Source organism: Betta splendens, chromosome 9 (assembly GCF_900634795.4).
Source record: "Betta splendens chromosome 9, fBetSpl5.4, whole genome shotgun sequence".
Taxonomy (NCBI): domain Eukaryota; kingdom Metazoa; phylum Chordata; class Actinopteri; order Anabantiformes; family Osphronemidae; genus Betta; species Betta splendens.
In genome coordinates, this window is record NC_040889.2 from 59,237 (window position 1) to 78,201 (window position 18,965).

General features: G+C 43.9%; 1 long non-coding RNA gene and 3 other non-coding genes across 4 annotated transcripts; 2 read left to right on the top strand and 2 right to left on the bottom strand.

Annotated features, from left to right (window-relative positions):
- Positions 1 to 331: 331 nt before the first annotated feature.
- LOC129604619 (uncharacterized) lies at positions 332 to 1,817 on the top strand. Its single transcript, XR_008695658.1, has 2 exons — positions 332 to 1,279; positions 1,516 to 1,817. It is a non-coding gene; the product is annotated as an uncharacterized LOC129604619 (long non-coding RNA).
- Positions 1,818 to 11,251: 9,434 nt separating this feature from the next.
- On the bottom strand, positions 11,252 to 11,324 carry trnav-cac (transfer RNA valine (anticodon CAC)). Its single transcript has one exon. It is a non-coding gene; the product is annotated as a tRNA-Val (tRNA).
- An 897-nt stretch (positions 11,325 to 12,221) lies between these two features.
- trnaf-gaa (transfer RNA phenylalanine (anticodon GAA)) lies at positions 12,222 to 12,294 on the top strand. The gene has a single exon. It is a non-coding gene; the product is annotated as a tRNA-Phe (tRNA).
- A 1,036-nt stretch (positions 12,295 to 13,330) lies between these two features.
- Positions 13,331 to 13,398, bottom strand: trnav-cac (transfer RNA valine (anticodon CAC)). The gene has a single exon. It is a non-coding gene; the product is annotated as a tRNA-Val (tRNA).
- Positions 13,399 to 18,965: the final 5,567 nt, after the last annotated feature.

The following is an 18,965-nucleotide window of genomic DNA, read 5'->3' on the forward strand; positions in this document are numbered from 1 at the left end:
GAAGCCGTGGAATGCTATGTCGGCTTGGGCTACGAGATGCCCATCGTCGTGTGCGGCTCGCGGCGGAGCGAGAGCCACAACCAACGCTGCGGGACGCTGATGCTGGCGCTGCGGCAAAAGTTGCTTCGTGTCAAGTTTTGATGAGCCAAGAATCCCGTTGATGAAGATTAAAAAAAAAGGGCCGTATTCAATTTCTTTCTACGCCTGCCTCTGTTGCTTTACGCGTACCAATTAAATTATACTGTACGGAATGCACCTTGTACTCCTTTCTTTCATAACTGTTTTATATTATTAAATAAACTTTTGGCATTTAATCAAATGTTTTGCCTGTTTGGTTTGTTTTATTTTTCGTTTAAAATGGTCAGCCCTTGCACGCAGCTGTCTGCTTGCATCATCATCATCATCATCATCATGTTCATCATCATGTACTACAGGCAGGGAGCGGTGGGTCTAGCGTCTGTCCTTTTTCTGTAATCACATACACCTGCGGGGAACAGCTGATCGTTATCGCCCTTCCAGCGGTGACAGGCAGGAAGCGGTGGATCTAGCTCGCTGTAGTAAGTTTGTGCTTGATACTTGTGATATCTAAATATGTTAGTTAGGTCTGTTTAAAATGCAGTTACCCACATGTGAGACAAGCTAATCGCTAGCGTCGCTAATGGCTACAGTGAGTCAACCGAGCCTTTGTCCCTTTCAAATGTGCTACTCTGAGTTGGTGCAATCACACACCTGTGTGGGGAACAGCTAATAGCGATGGGCCTTCGATCAGCGACAGGCAGGAAACGGTGGATCGAGCTTTTGTCCTGTTGATGTGCTGCCGCTCCTGTTTGTGTTGCGTTAGCCGTTAGCATGCCTTTAGGCCTTTGCACTTTAGAGCTACAGCTGGTCGATTGCTACAAAAAGAACCTGCAGATGAACGCGGTTATGTTTATTACCCCGTCCTGTGTCACAGCCTAAATCAACTTGTGATTTGGGGTTATGTCATTGTTCTATCAAATTCTAACATGATTAGTTGGAATGATTACTGTGTTGTGTTTCAAGCTTAGTTGCTAATTAGTCACATCTCTACAAAACCTGCTGCTTATCTGGTCAGTTACCTATAGCTTGTACCATAGCCATTATATTTGTAGGACCAATACAATTTACAGTAAATGTAACAGTCTTTTCTATACTGTAGGAGGGCAAATCCCAGTTGCCCACATGCAAGGAGGCTGTCAAAGAGAGAAATCACTGCAGACTGTTGGTACACAGACATCTGCTGCCCAGCTCAGGAGTAAAGGTATGTAAGTTTGTATGTACCAACAGTAAGATAGGTAATAGAAGATTTTAATTGGTATATACTGTTTAGATTTTATATTTGAATTGTAACAACTGTTTATCTGTTGTTTTAGCACAGACAGTCCTGTCCTCTTGTTTTGGTTTAATTTTTTGTCTGGTATTGTGTGTTCTTACATTAGAGAAGGTTTTGACCTACATAATAATGAACATTTCACTAATCTACAATTCTGATTGCAGTACCTTTTGTTTTGATGAGGTGATGGTGAGGACAGCCACAGCTTCCATCTGGTAGAGGACTGCTTCCGCTCAGTCTTCCAAATAGTGATGAGAACAAGGATCACCACATCTCCCTGTTTACCCTACTTTCATGCATTTCGTCTGCAGGGCCCTGCAAAAGCTTCTGACCTCAAACCCCCAGACCTCTTAATTAACTCAGTAACTTATACATTGCACATTGGAGTGTGAAGGTAACAGTTTGTTCTAGCTTTGGAGTAGTGGTGTATTTTTTTGGTTTACAATAAAGTTGGCTTTAACTATTATGTATTTCACTAAACTCTGTTTCTGAAGGTAAAACACTTTTATTTAGGAAATCATAGTATTGAAATTACATGTTTTTCTTTTTCTAATATGGTAAGCTATAAAGTTGAAGCGGCCATAAATAAAAAGCATATAAATTATATATAAATAAAATAAAAAAATTCTTAATGAGTGTTGCACTCACAAAAAACACATTTTTACTCAAATGGTAAAGGAGTTATTCCACAGGTGGTCTACATCAATCATACTATGACCAGTCAATTAGAAAGTGCTGTGAGGAGGAGAGACGCGATGCTGTGAGAGAACGCGAGACTCTGCGAGAACAGCACGAGGAATTCAACAAGGCGGCGCGACACCGGTAGTAAACAACAGCGCGACAAACTATCCGCCAATTTAAGTAAATAACTACCTTATTTTTCGGAAAATAATCAACCACCCTACCATTCTGGATAACACCGAAGAAAGTTTCGAGTACATCGACGAGTGCTTCGAGCGTCTGGTAATGGGGAAAAAGGAGACGGCTCCAAACAAGCGTTCCCGTCCGTCTGACTCACCTGAGTCACCTGGAGCTAGCTCGGCGGATAAAAACATCACGGACATCCTGGAGTCCATCGAAAAAAAAATAACAAGTTTCGACGCACGTCTGGCGCTAGTGGAACTCCTCCACAAAGAGTTTATGGCCCTCCGCGACTCCCTGGAATTTAGCCAGCAGCAGGTGATTTCTCTCGCCACCGAGAACGAGGCCCTGAAAGGAACGGTGCAGTCCCTGACGGAGGATGTGGCTCAGCTAGCGGCCGAAAATAAAAAAATAAAAGAAGGTATCATCGATCTGCAGGCCCGCAGCATGAGGGACAACCTGGTGTTCTCGGGGATTCCAGAACAGGCGGAGGAAAACACGGAAACCACAATTAAAAACTTCATTAAACAACAGATGAAGATCCCAGCGGAAGTTGTCGACAAGATGGCGTTCCACCGTTCGCATAGACTAGGAGGAAGACGACCGGATGGCCAGCGTCCTCGACCCATCGTTGCCAAGTTTCATGACTTTAAGCAGAAGGAAACTGGTTTAAGAGCCGGGGCAGACAGCTGAAGGGAACCGACTACAGCGTCAACGACCAGTTCCCCAAGGAGATCCTCGACCGCCGCCGCCGACTGTTCCCCATCCGTAAGAGGTTCATGGCAGAAGGCTGCAGGGCCGTCATCAGCGTCGACAAACTGTACGTCAACGGAGAGCTCTACCGGGACCGGGAAGCAACTCCGTGGCTCTACTAGCAGGTGGTATGTAAAAACAATGGTTTAATGTATAAGGTTTGTTAAAAAAAAACAATAGATGTAATGCAACTATGTGTTATAACTTTACATCCAGTATTCAAACTCGTTCTCTCGCAGATGTTTCATATAAATGTTTATTGTCATTCTAATGTCACTCACTCACTCACTTTGCAAAGCGCTCACCATACGTAATCACCCACTTTCCTTTCACTTTAATTTCCTTCCCTTTACTCTTTTTCCTTCACCTACTTTCACTCCACACTGTGTACATCCTTCTTTCCTCGATTCTTCTCCCACGTAGTCAGCCAGCTATGTAGCCCTCCAGCAGCCACACACAAACATCTACTGCACAGGGGAATCACATGCACATACATAGATAACACACAACTCAGAATACACAGGTACTTAAGGTTAGCCACACACCTAAAGTCTGTCACACTACATACACACAAGACTAGTGATCCACAGCAGTCAGGTAAGATATGACACCACTGAAGATTGTCACTTGGAATGTACGTGGAATCAATAAGAAGGAGAAACGATTTAAAATATTTAACCATTTGAAAACCCTACAAGCAGACATTGTTTTACTACAGGAAACTCATATTCCCAAAATTATAAATTACACTCTGGCATCAGCAGAGTTCCCACATGCTTACTTAGCCGGTTACAATTCTAAACAAAGAGGGGTCGCCATCCTGATAAATAAAAAGATTAACTTTACGCATAACGATACCATTGTAGATCCAGAAGGGAGATATATAATCATTAATATCTTGATAGGAAACATTGAATATTGCATAGCTAATGTGTATGGCCCTAATGCTGACGACCCCTCTTTCTTTCACAGCTTCTTCACATCACTGTCTGCTCACTCTGGTTCCAAACTTATAGTAGGAGGGGACTTTAATTTAGTATTTAACCCAGAGTTGGACAGGCTAAGCAAAGCTGTGAGCAACAGGAACTGGCAATCAGTACAGACCTTAAGACAGTACATGGATGACTTTGGTCTCTGTGACACATGGCGTTCTCTTCATCCTACATCCAGGGAATATACCTTTTTCTCGCCAGTTCACCACTCTCACTCCCGTATAGATTATATTTTAGTAAATAACTCAGTCTTACAAGATGTCTCTGACACCAATATTCACTCTATCACAATCAGTGATCATGCACCAATGTCCATTTCGTTGATTAAGACAGCCACACCATCAACCAGGAATTGGAGGTTTAATACATCATTACTCAATGATCAAGACTTCATCAGTTATGTCAGGAGAGAATGGAAAACCTTTATAGAAATCAACGATACACCGGAAATCTCACCCTGTGTTCTTTGGGAGACTGGGAAGGCAGTTATGCGCGGTAGAATTATTTCATATTCATCACACAAGAAAAAAAAGGACATGTTACTTGAATTAGAATTAGAGCAAAAAATAAAATCTCTAGAGATTAAATATGCAGCCTCTCCAACCAATGATGTCCTAGAAGACCTAAAGAATCTAAAGCTGAAATTAAATAATATAATTGATTGCAAAACTCAGTTTCAGATAGACCAATTACGCTGGGAGAATTTTGACCATGCTAATAAATGTGGTAAATTTCTAGCTAACCAATTAAAAAATAATAAAGAGAAACAAATCATCCATTCAATAACTAATAAGGAAGGCAACATTACTCGTGATCCCATGAATAAATGATACCTTTAAAAACTTTTACCAAGAGTTATATACGTTCCCAAATAGATCCACCCACCTCAGCCATAGAGGCGTTTCTGAATAAACTAGAACTGCCAAAGCTAAATGAAGAACAATCTACAACTCTAGACTCATTGTTATCTTTGGCAGAACTACATGAAGCTCTGCAGGAGATGCCCAATAAAAAAGCTCCAGGACCAGATGGATTCCCAACTGAATTTATAAAGAGTTCTGGTCCATGCTGGCACCCAGCTTTTACAAAATGTTAGCTGAAATTAAACAACAACATTCATTACCCACAAATATGAATTCTGCCTTCATAAGCCTGCTCCAAAAACCAGGGAAAGACCCTACACTCCCATCGAGTTATAGACCAATTTCACTAATAAATGTAGATCTAAAAATAGTGTGTAAAGCACTTGCTAGAAGACTAGAAAAAATCACTCCATATATAATTCACTCTGATCAAACAGGCTTCATTAAAGGTAGACAGTCAACAAACAATATGAACAGACTAATTAATTTAATTGATTATGTCACCATCCATAAACTAGAGACAGCCATCGTCTCCTTAGATGCAGAAAAAGCTTTCGATAGAGTAAACTGGAAATTTCTTTTAGCCACTCTGCACAAATTCGGCATTGGGGAAACATTCATAGACTGGATCCAAATATTATACAACTCAGCAAAACGCTGCAGTCAGAACAAACAACCAGATCTCACCAAGGTTTAATCTGCATAGAGGGACAAGACAGGGCTGCCCACTGTCCCCATCACTATTTGCAATATTTATTGAACCTCTAGCCGCAGCAATAAGACAGCATGAAGGAATTACTGGAATATCGACCAAATCAGTAAATCATAAAATAAGTTTATATGCTGACGATGTGTTACTGTTTCTCCTTGAGCCACAGACGTCTCTTCCTACAACTATCAGCCTCATAGATGAATTCTCAGGACTTTCAGAGTACTCTATTAACTGGACCAAATCTATAGTGCTACCACTTAACCTTAAGGTGACTAACATCTCCTCTACCACACTCCATTCAGGAAACATTAAATACTTGGGCATTGAATTGTCGTCTAGGCTATCAGAGCTTATTGATCTAAATTACAATCCACTATTAAAACAAATAGAAGCCAACCTCAAAAGATGGCAGTCCTTACCCATTTCACTTATGGGAAGAATTGCCACCATAAAAATGATGATCCTGCCAAAAATTAATTACATATTTTCAATGATTCCAACTCAGCCAGCCCAGGCGTGGTTTAAGACATTAGACTCCTACATCTCACAGTTTTTGTGGAAAACCAAGCCACCACGAATTAGTTTAAAAACTCTTCAAAAATCCAGACGCTGCGGCGGCCTAGAACTACCTAACTTCCACCACTATTTTCTTGCCAATAGACTGAACCATGTCCACAAATGGATAAAACCCATGCCAGCAGACTCCTCCTGGATAGACATTGAACAAACATTTTGTGGAAATATTAAAGTTGCAGATCTGCCCTTTATCAGCACCAAAATCAAACATCATAGTTGTTACCAGAACATTAGCATAAAAGCATCTCTGCAAGCCTGGTGGGAGTTTCTTAAAATTAATGGGTCTTCGCTTACTCTTTGCCAAAACACACCTCTCTGGAACAATCCAGACATCATACAAAACAAAAAGGCAATACACTTTCCAACTTGGCATATCAAAGGGATAACACATCTGAAACATGTTTTCACAAGAGACAAGTTTACCTCTTTTGAAGAACTAGTATCTCACTATGAAATCACTAGTGCCAATTTCTTAGAATACCAACAACTAAAGTCAATACTTAATGCAAAAAGTAAGAATACTGCCATCCACATGCAACCCACCACCAGTATAGAGCGATTTATTGATATATCAGGGAAAAGGACAGTATCCAAAATCTATATCTTAATTTCCAATGTAGACCAGACAGTGAGCCTTCCGATCTCTAAATGGGAAGCTGATCTCAATATCACCACTAATTACACATTCTGGAATAACATATGTTCTAATTTATTCAGAATGACAAAAAATACAAATTTACAACTAATACAATACAAAATTCTTCATAGAACTCACTATACAGGACAAAGGATGTTCCAAATGGGTCTCACAAACTCAAATATTTGCCCCTCACTGTACAGATAACACAGCAGATAGATTCCTACATGCATTCTGGTCATGCTCACCTGTGCAGCAATTTTGGCAAAGAGTATGTGAACACCTGTCAACCCAGTTAAGCTGTCCAATCCCAGCAGCCCCTGCACTTTGTCTTCTAGGAGATCTAAGTGGGCTTGATCTAGAGACAAACTCATCACACACACTTCTTTCTGCCCTCTGTGTCGCAAAGAAATCATCCTCATGAACTGGAAAAACTAAAAAAAAATTAAGCATTACTCAATACCTGAACAGCTTGTTAGATTATACCACCTTAGACACATTGTCTGCTTCAATCAAATCAATGACCAAAACTATACTCTGATTGATTCCATTTCCAGGTAAGGATGCGTGGGGCTCGGGTGCTGCGTCATGTCTGGCACAGTGGTGGGGGGGTGACTGGTGGTTGGTGGTGCCTGCCTGCCTAAAGAACCGGGACAACGGGTTGGTGGACTCAGGGCTGGCCGCAGGGGTCCCCTGCGGCGGGGGTGTGGTGGCTGCTGGGACCGGCGGCCCTGTGCCGGGGTGGGACCATTTGAGGGTTGGCGTGTGCCTGTCTCCGGAGAGCCGGAGGCGGGCCTCCCTGCCGGTGTGCGGGGGGCGGACCTGGGGGTGGAGACCTGGGTAACCTGCGTCCGGGGGACTCCCTCTGGGGTGCCTGCCTGTGCCCGGAGAGGTGTCTCTCCCCTGGGGCGCTGCCCCTGCTCGGGTGGGGGCGCTGCCTGCCCTAGCGGTCCGACGCCCTCTGGTAACTGCTCGGGCCTGTTTGCAGGGGGGGTTGGCGGACTACTCAGGCTAGAACCTTCATTGGGCCCTGGGCGGAAGCTGGCCCTCAATGCACAACCGCAGAGTATATGTGTGGGTTTGAGTGTCACACTACACGGGGCGAGCATGGCATACTTGAGCGAGAGAATGGGTAAGTGTGAAAGAAGGGTGAGGATGGCTCTGGCTGTGCTGCGTGTGGCGCCTGGGCAGTAGTACTGCGGTCCCTGGGTCTCGGCTGTCCCTTCGTGGCTGGGGGTTGTGGGGGGTGGTGGGATAGGTAGCAGAGCCAGTCGGGAACCTGGCTCTGCGGACCCTGGAGCTCTGCTTCCCAACTACATTTCTCCGCATTCATCCACTTAGGTCTGCAAGGGGCGTCCTGCTGATGGAGGGACCAGGGCTACTGGGAAGTGGTTCCGTCCCTTCCAAGTGGGATGCTCTGCAGTTTTAATTGCATTAGTCATACACACTTGTCCAGGAATCTGGGGGCTCCTTCCGGGGGGGCCAGTAGACTTCCCATTGATGGCTTTGTCTGCTGGACCCCCCGGAGAATTGGGTATCTCCCAAAGTTCCTCATACTTAGCTACATACACATACATTTAGGGCCGGGGGTGGGCTCTTTCACTGGGCCTGGGGCTGAGGCCAGTTGTGGCCTCGGCCACTGGCCCTGATGGAGAGATCACCACCCAGTTTTAACTGCAAAAAGACATTTAGGGCGCGGGGGGGCACTGTCCGGGGGACACACCGTCAGCCAGCGGTTGTGCTCCTGGAGGTGTCACCCACCTTCAGTGCACTTTAGTTCCACACACTCACGTCCAAGCTGGGTTGCAGGGTTCTGGGGTGCCTTTTTCTGCTGCCCTCTGCCCCCTCCGGGTTGGGGGGGTTGGTCGGGGCTCGGGAGGAGCTGCGGTCCCTGCCTGGGGCCACATGGACGGCAGGCCGGAGACCTACCCTCCCCACGAATGTGATCAAGCGAATGGTGTGGGTGGGAGAATGTATCTGAGAGTGCATTGGTTCACGTATGATTGACTAGTTTATGAGAGAGTCTATGGTGTGTGTGTGTGTTGATGTGATGATGTGTGTTGCACATGTGGGTGGGTGTATGCATCTGTGTTTGTGTGAGTTGGTATGCGTGTGGTGCGGTTGAAGTGTGGGGGGTCCGGTTTTTCGCCCGGGGTACGATGATCGTCTGCCTGGGTGGTCTCTTTTCTGCTGACCCCACCAATTGCTGGCCTTGTGCTGCAGGCCGCTGTAGCGCCAGGGGATGAGGTCGGGCCGATGGGGTAGGCCCCGCTCCGCCCGTGTGGGGGTGGTGGACTGGGGGCGGGCCCCACTCTGGGCGCGGGGGCATCTTCTGGCGGGCTCCCTACGGACCGTGGGTCCTCGGGCTCTACTCTTCAGGCCGACCCTCCCGCCGGGGGGAGTGTTTGCCCCTGGTTCTCATGGGGCGGACAGCGTTGACCCCCGGTGGCCCACTCTGGCCTCGGGTGCTGTCTCTGTGGCTGCTGCAGCTCTGCCTGGGGGGCTCTGTGTGGGGCGGCTTGGGTCGCAACACCTGCCCTCCTGGAACTGAAGGTGTGTGTGCTCCCTGGCTGCTAGGATTCCTTCCTCTGCTTGCTGGATGGGCGTAGTGGCGGAGCCCCTCACATCACCTGGCTTCCACAAGTGGCATTGTTCATGCACCAACGTCTGCCTCACCCTTTGGGTGAATAATGTTAAGCTACACAGCCTTACTAACCTTGTAGTGGGACACTTTCCAAATCCAACTGTAGTATTATTGATACTTATCCACTACCAACATGAATAATGTGTGAATATGGAATTTGTGGTGTTGTATGTCATGACTTTTATTAAGTAGTATGGGATATGTATAATATGCACATATGTATGTATATTGTATTGTATTCGTTTGTATTAGTATGTGCACATACCTTAGCACTATTATTGGTATTAGTATTAATCTCCAAGGTAAACCACAGCACAAAAATTGTTTAGTTATGAATGTGTTAGCCTAAGGTACATCCATGCTTCTTATTTATTTTATTTATTTTTTTTTTTTTGCTCCGATTGTTTACTTAACAGGTTTGCTTGGTTTCAGCAGCTGGTTGCACCCCTTACCCCCCCTCCCCCCCACCCTCCCGCATACACACCCTAAAGCAGAAACCTAACCTGTCCACCAACACAGCAACATCACACACATTTTGGATTAGCTAAATAAACCATTAAATAAACCATAAATCAGGAAGAGTATATATATTCTATATATACTCTTCTTGTTAAAGCAAAGCTGTCCATCACAATATGGCATTCAGCGTAATATATGCTGCTTGCTTAACTGCTGGACAGAACAAAAAAAAAAAAAAAAAAAAAAAAAAAAGTAAAAAAAAAAAAAAAAAAAAAAAAAAAAAAAAAAAAAAAAAAAAAAAAAAAATCATACTATGAGTGTTTTAGTGTTTTATCCATCAGGAAACTGCCTTCATCTACAACCCAAGCATGAAGAGATGGCAACTCAGATTCTTCACCCCAGGAATCCTCAGCACCAGCTCACTAGCCTCTGTAGACTAGATACCTGTAACAACTTCAGATACAGAGACATATTACTGTCAGATTTAACAAGAATGACAAAAAACATAATTAAAAGCAGTAAAAATACGTTAGGTCAATATATAATTTGAACCAATGCTTTTTGTTCCCAGGAAGGTCATGCAGTAGCAACCGCTAGTCGCTTTGCAAATTACATAAATCAATTAAATTAAAGTAAATGCAACATTACCAATGAGACACATCTTGCATCAGCCAAAATGTGGCGACTTCAACAGCCTCCTCTTCAGCTTCAGGGTCAGATTCGGGATCGTAGACGTATGGTTCTACAACGCTACGAATCAGCTGGCTAATGTTGTGCAGTCCTGTAGTGGGTCTTCTTCTTCTGTGGAGGATTGCGGTGGATTGCATTCTCAATGTCGCATTACTGCCACCTATTGTATCGTAACAGTGCGGTGGCTCGTATCCATGGAGCCAGTTTAAAAAAAAAACAACAACAACAAAAAAGGTATGCGCTTCCGCACAGAGGTGTGGTGAGCAGCTTCGCTTGCGACACGCCCAGAAAACACAGCGTTTGCTGATGGGGAGTGAGAACCACATATTGACAGGGGCAGTGTGGACGATCTAAAGGGTTTTATGGGATGAAAATTTAGACCTTACTGAGACATTAAAGTCTAATATTTTTTAGAATGAAAAGTATGATATGACTCCTTTAAAAGAAAACCTTTAATGAACACACAAACAGGGCTCAGACTTATTATTGTCCCATTTCAGGCTGCAGGTTGATGGTGAGTCTTGCTTCTCTGATTTCAAACCATTCAACTTTCACAGGCGTGCACTGGCTTCTGAAGACAGGGATTACAGGTCATATCCAGGGTTTCAACGACCAATGTCCCGCTCCCTACCACAACCACGTGTGTTGCAATACTGAAGAAAGGAAAAAAAACTAGTGCTGCTTGGACAAATGTGAGAGAAAAGGACATCCTCTGTTTCTGCCTGGCATTGAACCAGGGACCTTTTGCATGTGAAGCAAACGTGATAACCTCTACACTAGAGAAACTTTGATCTGATTAGGGCTTTGGTTATGGCAGAGTTGGGACAGTATCTCACCTCTTCAAAGCTAATACTTAAACTCGCTGTTGCTTTAGCAGAAGGATTTAATGGTTCCTTGAAAATTATTTGTTGTAGCCTAAATCTCTGACAAAAATATAAGACGCAATCCAACAAAAGCTGCTCTGGCCAGACACACCAACAATTGCATCCAATCAAGTTATTTGCTCTCTTTTCAAAACCATTTACCAACTTAAGCCACATTCTTCCTCAAGTAGAAATTGCTGCCCCTGAGCATGTTAGGATTAAGTGGATTGGAGAGGCCTGGAGGTTTTGGTATCTTTCCAGGTCAGCCCTGGTGTAGCACAGCAGAATCTGCCAAAATCAATTTCAATCAAGTTGCTGGAAACACAAACATGTTTTAGCGCTGCTTAAAGCCTACTCAAAGATTCCTTTTTGTTGCATGAAGCAGTAACACACCTCAACAACCAAAGCCAGTGGTTTCTACCTAATGCTACCTGTAGCTGGGAGCTTTTGAATTTTCTCAGCTTACCCTCGTAACCCCCGGTAAGTTTTGCAAGAAAAAGCAAGAGTTGATTGCTGTGTGTCAATGACTAGTTACAGTGGACAGCACACACAATCTGATATGGAGTCACTTGATAGATGTTGGCTCCAAAACATGTGTTTTCCTTTTGGATTCATCCTCCAATCAACATTGTAGAAAATTCAGCAGCTGTTACGACGCTGTTTCGCTATTTGCCTTGTTCTCAGGTTCTTTGACTCTGTAAATTCCCTTAACGAGAATGGTTTTCTTTGTTATCAAGCCACAGGAAGGAAAACTTTTACAAGGTTTTGTCTAAAAACCTGAAATTTGAAACTCTTTGCCACCATCATGTGCCTTGCTTGTGCTGAAATAGCTCAGCTGGGAGAGCGTTAGACTGAAGATCGATAGGTCCCTGGTTCAATCCCGGGTTTCAGCATGTAATTCCCCTGTTCTTTGCTTTATCCTTTAAAAGAAAACCTTTACAGGAGGAGGCGGGGAAAGACATACCATGGAAACACAATCTGTAAGGCACTGGCCTCTTAAGACAGGCATTTTGAGTGCGAGTCCCGCCCAGGGTGGAGCAGAGGAAGTTTGCTGGGCCCATAACCCAGAGGTCGATGGATTAAAACCCTCCTCTGCTAGAGTTTTTCCATCAGCACCTATGTTGTCATCAACTTTGAGCCTGTAGCTGATCCAAGGCATAAATGCCTGAACACACTCATTGCTCTGATAAGAATTTTACAGCAAAGAAACACAGTCGTTAGTCTAATAAGAACATACCAGGCAACAACTTTCAAAGCTGTGTGACTTTGAGTTCCATCACTGGTAAGAGAGAGACCTGTGAAAGCACACCAGCCAAAATAAAGGAACCTTGACCAACGTTGGGCTCGAACCCTGAGATTGACAGCTTTAGGCGTATCTGGCTGAGCTAGCCAGGCTACAAATAAATACAATTGTCTACATATGAGTGATAAGGTCAGGGGGCTCTTGGTAAAAGTTTGGTGCCCTCTGGGGCCACGTTATGTCATTCGACAAAACTGCTCCATACGATGAAAGGCTGACACCAATGCTTGGCCATGATATTCAGTGGCGGCTGAGCAGTGGCCTAAAGGCCCGGCATGTCTTTGGAATCCCGGGAATCACAGCTGGGTTCACTGTCCCTCAAAACCTTGGGGTGCCTGATCAGACTGCGTGATGTACAGGACAACGGTCCAAATGAACACACAAACAGGGCTCAGACTTATTAATGTCCCATTTCAGGCTGCAGGTTGATGGTGAGTCTTGCTTCTCTGATTTCAAACCATTCAACTTTCACAGGCGTGCACTGGCTTCTGAAGACAGGGATTACAGGTCATATCCAGGGTTTCAACGACCAATGTCCCGCTCCCTACCACAACCACGTGTGTTGCAATACTGAAGAAAAGAAAAAAACTAGTGCTGCTTGTACAAATGTGAGAGAAAAGGACATCCTCTGTTTCTGCCTGGCATTGAACCAGGGACCTTTTGCGTGTGAAGCAAACGTGATAACCGCTACACTAACTTTGATCTGATTAGGGCTTTGGTTATGGCAGAGTTGGTACAGTATGTTCACCTCTCAAAGCTAACACTTAAAACTCCGCTGTTGCTTTATCAGAAGATTTAATGGTTCCTTGGAAAATTAATTTGTTGTAGCCTAAATCTCTGACAAAAATATAAGACGCAATCCAACAAAAGCTGCTCTGGCCGGACACACCAAAAATTGCAGCCACTCAAGTTATTTGCTCTCTTTTCAAAACCATTTACCAACTTAAGCCACATTCTTCCTCAAGTAGAAATTGCTGCCCTTGAGCATGTTAGGATTGAGTGGAGTGGAGAGGCCTGGAGGTTTTGGTATCTTTCCAGGTCAGCCCTGGTCTAAGAAACATCTCCCAATGCCCACTTTTTAAAACTGTGTTGTTTATGCAACCAGCGAGTGCCTACGTGTCCATCGAAAGTCCATGTTTACTCAGCTGCAGCAGTTTATTTGTTTTAGTGGCCAACCTGAAACCACGGTCAACTTGACATATGTTGCAATGGACAGAAATAACTCCATAGGAGGAACAGAATTTACCACAAACTTTCCCCCTCAATGGACAGACAAATGTCCATTAAAGCTAAGCCCAATTTACTTTACTGCCTTAAACCAGTGATAAGCACTAGCAAGGTCCCAACCCATTTTAAGTTTTGTTTAACCTTAGCAATGTGGACACATAAATCACTTAAAATAGCCAAATTTATCCTACTGCTAATACAGGACTTTTCAGGGCAGCCAGCCCTGATGACCTCTGAATGTTTCACAGGTGAATCCGGTACCTGCCTCTAAAAATAAACACAAAAACAAATTACTGACAAGTTTACAAACACACTTGGACCCTCATGGCAGGTAAATTAGATGCATTATATCAAACAACACAGGTATCATTATTCATACAATGATTAACCTGACTATCATAAACCATTTTTACTAAACATCAATCTTAGGGTTCTCCATTTCCCCCTCTGATACTTTAACACAGTGGTTCGGATGATACCAGGTGGGAGAGCCTTTAACTTGAATTGCTCTCGAGGTCGTCTTGACCAACATGTTGGGACCTTCTTGTCGGGCATGGTCCCACGTTCTCCTAAAACCCCTTGATATACACCGGATCCCCAGGTTTCAACTTCAGCTCCAGCTCGTCCTTTGCCTAGGACGTCTCCTTTTGCCTAGGCTCTTCTTTCAGCTCCAACAGGTGATCCTCACACGCAGCAACAGTCAGTCTTGAAGGTCTGTGCTGCCACGTCGTTCCGCCTCCTATAGATGTGTTGGTCCGCGCAGTGCCACAATATTATGTGGGTGAGAAGTCTTGGTCTAGCTGGAATTGGTTTAATTGGACTCTCCATCGGCTCCTTCGGCTCCAGTGGCTCTTCCATCATGGTTGTTCTGGAAGTTGTGGCACTGCACCCCTGCGTTGTCCTGGGAAGCTCATCTGATGCCTAGCCTCTCTGTCTAGCCGACCCAGTTGGTCCAGCTCACTTGTGGCCCTCACACCGAGTCACTCGCTTCCAGACTGTCCAGGGCTCCAGCACTTCTTCTGCTTGCGTCATCCTCTGTCCCCCTCAGACTGGTGCCTCAGCTGTGACCTGAGAGCTGATAGCTGAGAGGCAGAAAGCTCTGCACCATAGTGCAGCATAAACCATCCTACAGAGCTAGGGTTAGGGTTAGGCCTAAATAGAACATATAGTTTGCTTTCTTGTCTCAGGCCGTCGTGTAGAAATCAGAAAATCCGAGAATATAAAATAACCAATTTGTAGCAGGTCAGAAGATAGAAGACCCTCTTCTGATACTGAAGTAACCTGTGGACAGAGGGTTAGGGGTAGGAGAGAAATCGGTTCGGTTAGGCAGAAAATCAGTTTAAGCGAGGTGTTTATGCTGAAACAGTTTCTCCACTGCTGCTCCGCCTAAAGAGAAGGGTTGAAGTTGTTAATGTGAGCTTCCTGTGTACAACAACACATCTGAGATGCAGAATGAAAATGGTTAAACCCTCATTATATAAAATCAACAACAATAAACTCATTGACACGTGTCATGGTCAGTCCGTAGAGCATATATCAGTCCGTCATGTCATGTCATGAGCTCAGGGTTTTTATGGTGCACATGAGCTAAGAGAGAAACCTCTTGCTCTATGAGAACTATAATTTAGAAAGGCTAGCCTGTGACCTTGTTCTGCTAAATGAGTTAGCAGTGTCAAGGGCCCATCAGTGATCCGGAGTTTGATCTTCTTTGACCTCTTCTTTCCTGCAATGGAACAACACAGCACTCCTGCATATGTTAATTATCTGTTTTACATAAAAACGTAGGTCACTGGTTGATGCATTAAACACTATTCTGTCAAGCAAAGCTTCATGCAATGTTAGTTTTATGCGTTCTGCATATTTTTTTTACAAGCTACACCCTGAAATGCAAGGTTCACAGCACTGTTTCATCTCTCTATTGTCAACATTCACACTTTCCCTTTTCTTTACTCCTTGACCTCCTTTCCTTCCTCACATACTGTACCATGCTACCATCTTTTTCTCTCACTCCACTAGGAATCCTGCTGAGATCATCCTCTTCGCAAGCTATTTACACTCCAATTCAACATATGAACCGACTCAAACACCAACCTTTGAACCAATAGGCCTCCTTCAAATAAGTTCGCCAACTTGGGATGAGACACAACAGAAACAGAATGGAAGAATAGTCCCACAGCAGACGCCACACATACAAGTCTCCTGTCATTCATTTTCATTTTCATCCCCCATACACACATACTGCATCCAAGTGATTATACAAATTACTAATTTAGAAAGTGAGGACAATTGAATCGCTAACTTAAGATGGGCACATTAGTACAACCCCTAAAAATCATTTCTTACCCTTACTTATCTATCCTTACTGGGACTTAATAAACTAAGTGAAATTAAGAAACTTATACAGCATCTAAACTTCAAGGTTACACCCTCGATGTCAGCTGACAGCTAAACAAGAAGGATTGAGCTTTAGTGACTAATGAAAAACACAGAATCACTGCGATAAAACTTATTTAGTTCAGGAAGTGCTGTAAATGCATGCACTAAGTGACTCTATGACGAAATTAACATACAGACTAAATAAGCTGCATTCTCACAACCTATCAGAGATGACACATTAGACATAACACAACCTGTTGAACCTGTTGCACAAAGCAATAAACCTAGAAACACAAACAACCCCACAATCACTACTGCATCTAATTGTAATTTCTCCCGTGACTATCTGAGTCTCTAATGACAACATACTGTAACATCTGTGGATAAAAACTACAACTAAAATATTTTAACTTACTAAAGAAAGTTCATATAAACCCACATACAGCCAAACCTCTTGGAGGATAAAACACAGTCAACCACTGAGCATCAGGTGAAGCATTTCAACAGCAGAGTGAGTGAATTGGGAACTTTATTTTGAAATATTCTCTATACCTTTCCCTTTCCCTTGCCTTGTAAAATTGGAATATTTTATTTTTAAGCTTTTGGCAGCTTTAAGGACTGAGTTATTTTCACCAATTCGACTTATTTATTTTGTTTTTAAAAATTTAGATATTTGTCTGAGTCTCAAAGTACTAAAGTGTGCAGCAAGGTGAGAACACAGATTCAGAGGCCTCTGGCTTTTTGGCTTTTGATAACGTCCATTGACACAGTTCATATCTGACAGCCTGCACTGTCTCAGTGGCCCTGCTTCAGCCTCAGCCTTCCTTGGCCGTCCAGGTGGACTCTTGTTCCATCACTGGCATTGCACATGTCCATACCTCCCACACTGGAAGCAGTTCACAGTTTTTCCACAGCATCCTCGTCTTGCTCCTCGGCCTGGAGGAGTCCCTCCTCTCCTCATAGGAGGTCGTCTGGTCCACCCTCCTGGTAGAATGTACATCACCTGAGGTGTGGCCATGCCTGGTGGTGTAGGTGGGCTCTGAGGCACGCTGGCTGGTTGAGTAGACACCATCCTCGTCTCTCTTTTCTCCCCCTCTTCCCGCAGCTGCTGGCATGTTGCTTCCTTCACTGCCTCCTTTGCCTGCTTTTGATGCAGCTCAACAGCATGAATCACATGGTCAGTTATTTGTTCTACTGACATGTTGCAAAGTCCCACAGTGTCATTCAGATCATTCTGATCTGGTCTTGAAGGCCAGGGCAGATTTTGACGCTTTGCCCCTTTGACCAGCAGAGGAAGTCCATCAGAAACCTCATTTACCCGTTCGTCACCCACCCACACTAATTCCTCATCTGACCCAGCCCACAGTGATCTACCTGCTCTGTCACGCAGATCACTTTCACTGCAGGAATTTCCAATTGATATTTTCTGTTTTTTAAACAAACGTCGGGCAGTTCTAATAACTCATCCCTTTCCACTGCCCTGTCTGTCCCTTCTAGACCAGCTACCGGGTGAACTGGCTTCTTTGTCCTTCCAGGTTTTGTTTCTTCTGCATCCATCTGGGACGCATCTGAAAGAGACTTGATTATAGTGATCTGATTAGATTGATTATTACAACATTGAGCCGTCTTTTTGCCCATCATTTTTACACAGCTAATAAAATGCAACACTGCATTTTCTCGTTCCCGTTTAAGGCCTAACTTCACAGATTTGATCTTAACCCACTGCCTCAGATCAAATGTCCCCTCTGTTGGCCAGGGTGACGTAGCCTTATCCGTCTGCTTATTCTATTTCTTCGAATACTTCTGAATCTCCTGAGAAAAGAGAGGATGTTTTCTCATTATTCCTATATCTGGAGAAGAAAGCTACCGGCGCGATACATAATATGAATATAGGGCATATGTATAGGTATGTATGTGACACACTTAAATGGACCGACCAGGAATGAATGTTAATGGACTTATTATACTTTTATTTTTTATCATACTTGACCTATTTGACTTCCTGCTCTGGGCAGTATTCACACACACGCACACACACACACACACACAGGAGACGTGAATACCTGTAGAGGAAAAAAGCTAACGTCTCTGGGCCCAATTTGGAGTCCCAATTCACTCCTCCCCCCTTTTTCTTTTTTAACCAAACCAGGAGACCGCAATCTGCACACACTCTGTGACCTGCTTGACCAGTCCCAACCACAGTGTGGAAACATCGTTCTACAATACGCAGATTATTTCAAACAATGATTACCCCAATGTCCACACAGGAAACTAAAAAAATATTAGAATTATCAAAAATGATAGAATGATCGAAACGTTCGAAAATGTAATCTACACAGCATTTACCCCACGGCTCTTCCCAGACTGTTAAAAAACAAACAAACACACACACAGACCCTGAACAGTGAGGCTTTATCTCCCCCGTTACACACACACTCTCTGCTCCAAAGGACCAAAAGGGAATGCACACTGTCAATTATTAACACACACTCAAGGTTTTTTACCGACACTAACTCAAATGGTATTACCTCGACACCTGTTAATTATTATTAACACCGCAACAACTTAGCACTTATCACGCTATCCTTAAATGCATTAACATATACTAAACATATACTCACCCCAACTTAACTATACTTGCGCAATACTGACACATCGACA